The sequence below is a fragment of the Octopus sinensis genome, linkage group LG2, assembly GCF_006345805.1.
Source record: "Octopus sinensis linkage group LG2, ASM634580v1, whole genome shotgun sequence".
NCBI classification, from domain to species: Eukaryota; Metazoa; Mollusca; class Cephalopoda; order Octopoda; family Octopodidae; genus Octopus; species Octopus sinensis.
In genome coordinates, this window is record NC_042998.1 from 89,060,384 (window position 1) to 89,067,841 (window position 7,458).

Genomic DNA, 7,458 nt, shown 5'->3' on the forward strand with positions numbered 1-7,458 from the left:
AGATAAGTGAATGGTTACTTTAAATTCGGTAGGGTACAAGCTCTGAATTTGATAGGACAGACAAATATTGCAGAGTTTTCCTAAAAAGGCAAACGCACACACACACACACACACACACACACACACACACACACACACACACACACACACACACACACACAAACACACACACACACACATGGAAAAAGAGAGAGGATAAGTGAGAGAGAAGGAGAAAGAGAGAGGGATGAGTGTGTGTGTGTGTGTGTGTGAGAATGAGAAAGAGGCTTCTTGTGAGGGAACTGTGACTTAGTGAAAGTAATTTCTAGTGAAAGTAATTTCTATCAAGATGTCCTGAAGTAGCAGTTCTAGCTCTTTGCAACACTTGTGACAATACAGACTGCCCAGCTGTGACGGTTCTATGGTGGAATCCTTATCCTTGGGTATCGGTGGCGCGGTGAAAGGCGACTTGTATGCATAAATAGCCGATATATTTCCCCCTAAAAACGTTGCCCGGACCTGCGCATACTTGTGTTGACTCATGAACCCTGGCCCGTGGAGATCATATATAAAGACATAAGCGAATTTTAATGGCTTCAATCAACAACTATAACTACTATGTACACTGCACACCCATCCGTAAATAGATTTCTTTTGCCCTAAAACAAAGGTTCTCAACCTATTTGGTCAAAGGCTCCCTTTTGACCCTTGGAGTCACAAATGCCACCATCCAGAAAATATTTTTACTTTCAATATACTACTTATTTTAGTATCAGCAGATAATTATTAAAAAATAAAGGACGTCGTTTTACATATGCGCTTGTACGCAGTCGGGAGTGAATTGAAAGTTTGATAATTGCATTTATTTCCACCATGCGACACTTATGAGATAAACGTGTCGTCTTATCGAAAGAGTGCTCTTTAGTACACTAAATGCCGATGAAATCATTTCAAACCTTTCCGATTTCCCTTATCAAAACAGCTAGAATTTGTATAAGAAGGCTTTCGTCTACTTGAACTATATATCGTATAAATGCACAGCTGTCTGTCTGCTAATATTGCTGATGGACTTGTAGTAGTATGTCACTGGCATTTCACATGTAAAGTCCAAGATTATGTGACAAAGTGTAAAAACATCAACTGATTTACTTCCATAAAAATATTAAAATTTATTTGGAAACTATAAAGAGAAACGAATGGTAGATTCGGACTGTCCATATTTTAAAACCACGAACTAAAAAACAGAAAAAAATTGTGGGACTGGGAGATTTTTCTTGATGCATAATCATATCAATTCCATTATGCAGAAGACAGAATCGAAAACATTTTGTAAAAATTCGTAAAAATACAAAAGTTATGAAGTGTTTTAGCACATGCTTACATCATAATTCCGCCCATTTATATATAGCACAAGTAAGACTCAAAAGAGATCTAAGGAAGAATGTAACGATCGAGAAGGTGAGTGACAATCACCTTTTTGTGTGCACAGTCTGTGGCAGACCATACCTGTCTTTTGCGGGGCTCAAATCTCATCTGCGAACGCATGGAAAACAAACCTACACCAACTATTCTGCTTATATGTCTGTGCACACCTTTGAATGCAGTGTATTCCAGAAGGTTTGCAAATCCAACAGAGGCCTCAAGAGACATTTTAAGATCCACAAAGAGCAGAACTTATCTGCAGCTCTTGGTGTTCCAAATCGGAGGCGCAATCTATGTAGGTGTCTTTTCAGAACATTGTCTGGTTTAAAAAGCCACATCAGACGCCATGATGGTGCTAAGGTGTAGGTACAGTAGGTGGTCAAAATTCTGTATAAGGAGTAAAAACCACCATATTATATATCTATATGTACACACACATGTCTGTGTGTTTGCTAGTGTCTGTTTTTCCTTTAGTTTCTGTTTTACTTGAGCCAATGAGGTACTCTGTGTGGTTGTTCAATTTGCTAGAAATAACAGTCAAATCGCCTTCACACTATGCTCTTGTTAGAAAATGTTTACTCCTTTCCATCATTACGATTAAAATTAATATTTTTGATTTTGTTCGGCTCTATGAATTAAATTTTTTTAATGCTTCTATCAAGTGCTTCATACAGAAAATTGGAAAATCCTGACCAAAAACAGAGAAATTCGAAATTAACAAAAGATATAAAAAGAGAAAGAAAAGGTTCTGTTTTTAGCTGGGGTACAGTTTTATAATTAAAACAAATTTAAATTTCAGAACATAAGACTTACCACGTTATCTGGTAACGTTACCACGTTATCCGCAGTTAAAATGGGTACACAACTTAAAACAAATGTGTGTGCGTGTGTGTGTGTGTGGGGTCTTTAATAGCCAGGGGCCAATTTAAGTTCAATCGCAGAAAGGAATTCAAAGCGGCAACACACAATCATATACATAAAAACACACCCATATATACAAACACAAATACATACCTATCGGCCACTCCCAAAAGCCAGTTTGATTCGAAATTCTGACCACCATTCTTTACATATTTACACACACACACACACACACACACACACACACACACACACACACACACACACACACACACACACACATACACACACACACACACACACACACACACTCACACACACATACACACACACACACATACACACAGAACATTTCGCTTTTATTCATTACTTTTTTCTTTTAATCATCTGTCACTATTCATCTATTTTTAGTATTTGTTTTTGCTTTGGGGGTTTCATTTTAGGGACACCAGTTACACATGATTCCAGGAATTTGCTTGGTGTCGTCAAAGTGAAAATAGTGTTTTAAGTTTTTGAAAATTTGAAACAAAAAGGCATGGTGTTTTTAAAACTAACAGTCGCAGAGATGTGAAAATGTGGCTACTACTCATTAATTTCAAATTAAACTTATCAAAGACGAGGGTCTTCCACCGCCCCCAAGCGCCCTCAAGTCTCTTAACGCCCCCTAGTGCCCCTTTGTTCCAAAATGCCCCCTCGTGCTCCGAGTGGCCTCTTGGCGGGGAGGGGGGCATATGGCCCCCGTTTAGAACCCTTGCCCTAAAACAATCGCCAATCAAATAAATATGCCATCTTCGTTCCAAATTAGTTCAAATGTTATGCTCGTGTGGCGTCATTTTAGTTTGCATGATCTGACAAACACACACACACGTACAAGTGTGCGTGTGTATGTATAATACATATATATATAAAGCCACACACATACACAACACACTACATACATACATACATACATACATACATACATACATACATACATACATACAGAACATATGCATTATAATATATACATATATAAATACATACAAGTACATACACAGATATATGACGTAAATAATAACTTATCGTCAACGTACATGAACTATTAAGACGTCAACAAATCGTATGAGCGTCGTTTTATCTCGAAACTTCATAACACTAACAACATCATGCTGGCCTTAGGCTTATATAATAGCCGTAGGGAAGCTCTTATGACATCTGTAAGACTTTTCCAGCGATAGGAGTGTGATCTATGACACAATCACATAGCTTTAACATTATTGAATGTGGTGGTAAGAGATTAGACATATTCAAAAGAAAGCATGGTACGTAGTTGTTCAAAGCCAAATATACTCACGAACAGGCACATACAGACACACACACACACACACACACGCATACACATATAAATACATATATACATATATACGCATTCAAATATGCTTGTATGTTTGTGTGTTTGAGAGCGGTTGTGCAGCATATGTATTAGCTATTCTTATTGACACAAACATTTGTTGTTCGGCAACATTTTGTTGGTAAAAATTAATTTCCACCTACTTGCACGTGTGCAGACATTTATCCATGGCTACAGAAATTAACTTTTATAACAGCATCAGCTTGCAAGACAGGCTCAGTTTTCTTTTTATTGTTTAATACTTTTAGAAATTATTAAGTGTTTGTTGTCACAAGTCAATCAGACTTCCGGTTTTTATTTTTATCATTATTTCTCTGAAAGTAGTTTGTGGAGTATACTTTTCTCTTACATTCGTTAACTCCTACAAGAAATACTGCATTATTAAAAGAATCTCTTTTTTAGTACCACCTCCAAGCGAAGAATATTTGGAAAGAGTCCATAATCTTTGGAGGAACAGACATTCGGCAAATATCTAATCTTCTTTCTCTCTCTCTCTTACCTATTTACACACACATCACGTATATTTATACATAAGCGAAATGCGAAAATGTTCTTTCAGTCAGTTTTCTAATATTTCGTCATCCTGTTTATTCACTAATAGAACCGAATCGAAATGAAAGACGACTTCCAAGACAATCTCTCTCTACACCGGCAAACACTGTTTAGCATTGATTTGTCCGTTCAGATGCTAATTTATCTTGATAAATCTTTGACCCCATTACCATATATTCCTCTAGTTTGCTACGCGTCACTTAGATTTCTCATAGCTAACTGATACAAAAATGTTAGCGCCGTTCGCAGAGTTTATCGTTGTGTTCTTATATCGCAGACCAAGCTGGATTCCTCTCAGCCTACTTCAGAAGTTTGTGCATATATTTTCACACGATCTTATTAATTTTGAATAAATAAAGACCAGGTTATGTTGTGTCCTTTACTTGGGTCTGCTTTACTCATTTTCGGCGACCTTTAAGAAAGGCTCGAATGTCGTAACTCTTTGCTCAAGTCTACTAATTTAAGATCTCGCAGCCACCACTGCACGGTACCTCAATGATGGAACTAAGTAAAAGAACAAAAGAATCTGTAAACATTCATCAGAATATTGTAGTGAATGTTATTGTTGTTGTTGTTGTGTGACCCTAGGTGTGCCTCTAACAGAATAAACCTAGAAATGAAAGTATTCTAGCCATGAACATCTCGTCTCTTTCTACAACAGGAACTAAACTTTATACTGTCCTGTGGGCCCTCACATTTTCTTCTAAGATGGTAGGGTATTGCTTGAGAGGGATTTAGCTGCTATTTCAAGCAAGTTGATAGTCTACATACAAGATCCCGTACGGATTTGTAAGGAGAAGTTATAAAAGACGGGAAAGTTTACAGCTTTCATGTTCAGGTTTCACTGCTATAATTCCCCTTCCTCCTTCTCATAATGATCATCACCATCAACTTACTACTACTACTACTACTACTACTACTACTACTACTACTACTACTACTACTACTACTACTACTACTACTACATACTTTAGATAACCCCCTGGACTCAGGTGGCGAAGATGTAATAATGAATTCGGGATATTTTATCGCAATGATATATTCGCAATGATAGAAGAAAATAATTAGATAAGACAATGTTATATATATATATATATAATATAATATATATATATTATATATATATATATATATATATATATATAATATATATATATATATATATATATATATATACATACATGCATATACATACATACATAACAAAGAATTAGATCAGATGGATGAAAGATATGGGCGTAGAAACTGGTTGTCAGATTTGAAGAATGTGTTCTGTTTGACTGTTGTCTTTGGGTAGTGGTTGCATCCGAATTAGATTCTTGGTAAAGAATAGATGATATTTTAACTATCTCTTACCCAAAATTCGTCATTACAGAAATTGGCTCATAAATTCAGTTAGTAGGGTAAATTACCTCCGCCTTAGTGAAGGCAGAGGCATTGTTTTCGGTCGCGTTTGTTTGTTGGTTTGTCTGTAGACAAGATATCTCAAGAACTGCTGGAAGGATTCGGATGAAACCTTCAGGGATGTTTGGCCTTGTGACTGACACGAACTGATTAGATTTTGGGATCGATCCAGTACCGGAAAAGGATTTTGGATTATTTTTCCCGTTTTTTTTTTTACTTAATTTTTGAGAGGTCGGGTTCATTTTTAGTATTCTCGTTTGTGAGAACAGTCGAGTTTATTTCAGATATTCTCATTTTAAAAGTCATCTTTTGCTAATCATTGAGAGGACATTGGTTTTTCCTCAGGTTGTTAGTAAGTTATTCTACTGGTACTTTTCATAGTATTAAGACGTGTAAGGTTTGTGCTGAAATTTAGTGTCGCAATTTAGTGTCGCAATTTTGTGCCGTAATTTTGTGTCGTAATTTTGTGTTAGTGTTCGTTTTGTGAACTGTTTTGCTGCTTTGTGGTAGCTTGTTTTGGAAAGTTGTACGAGGATTGCAGCTCTTCGGAGCTGTCATCCTCGAAGACGAACTTGTAAAATGTATTAAAGAAATGGACAAGAAAATGGAAGAAAAGAAAAGTTTTTCAAAATTTGCAGAGGCACAGAATAAGGAGGTAAATTTAACCAAGTTAAAGAGTTACAAGAAGATGTTAAATAGAGTGCGTGGCGATGTAAAGTTGACCCCTCCTCAAGGAGTCATGAAAGTTAAGCACGGAAAGACAATTATTTACAACGTTTATTCTACAGAAGCGAAGAAAACTGAAATTATGCCAACATAAAATAGAGAAGTCTTTGAAAGCTATCTGGCAAGATATTACGTATCTTGTCAGGGAGGTAAATTTGGTACAGTGGAGGTTCGCCTCAGAGAGACAGCCAAACCAAGACAATATTCAGCAACTCCGTTAAGAACTGAAAGTATGGTACTTCTACCCACATACCTTGGAAGGTGAGATTCCAAGGTTAGGGTAGAGGGGATTCTGCCCGAAATTGATGTGGCTTGAGCGGCTACTGTACTTCTCGGTAACGAGGATAAAATAGTAGTCCTCCAGGTTACTTTGACTGAAAATACCAATAGGAGAGGACAAACGTTAGATATGATCATTCAGGGATCACAAGAAAATTTGGAAAGTATGGCAGAGACAGTTACAATTGAGGACACGATCTTGAGAGTGAGGGTGGAGGGTAGAATCTCTCGATACTTTGAATGTTGTCTAAAGGGTCACATCAGAGTGGACTGCCCTTCACCGACCAAAAAGATGGAGGAGACCCAGGGAAAAGAACCACAGGAGGAGCAAGTGAATAGGGAAGAATAAAAAATACTAACAGAAGAAAAGGACAATGAAAGGGAAGCCAACGATAAAAGAAGCAAAGGAAAAAGAAAAAAGTCCCATAACCGCCCCACAACTACCCATACTCTCTTCGTCCTACTCTTCCCCTACAGAAACCAAACTTTCCCAACTCCTTCTGACACAGGAAAAAGAAAAATACAAAAATTCTCAAACTCCCTCCTCACAGACAAAAAAAAAAGGAAAAATGCACAATTATGTTTGACGATTGTAACGAAAAATTGTGTACAAAGATAGCATCTTGGGAAGATTACAAATCAGTAGGAACAATGGATTATGATAACATTAAAAGTTGGCATTGTGTTTTCTACAAATGAACAAAGGGAGAAAATATTAAGTTATAAAAGTGGATATAGGGTTTTGGAAGTGGAATTAGATAGGGACAGACCATTCGTATTATGAAGATTTGATAGAAAATTATGGGGTAGATATTTTAGAGGGAACAAAGTATAAAAAGAGTTAA

The 7,458-nt window shown here is 36.8% G+C and overlaps 1 long non-coding RNA gene across 1 annotated transcript; it reads right to left on the bottom strand.

Annotated features, from left to right (window-relative positions):
• Positions 1 to 1,138: 1,138 nt before the first annotated feature.
• On the bottom strand, positions 1,139 to 7,222 carry LOC118768498. The gene is made up of 3 exons (XR_005004338.1): positions 7,211 to 7,222; positions 2,633 to 2,638; positions 1,139 to 1,213 (listed from the first exon to the last, which is right to left on the bottom strand). It is a non-coding gene; the product is annotated as an uncharacterized LOC118768498 (long non-coding RNA).
• Positions 7,223 to 7,458: the final 236 nt, after the last annotated feature.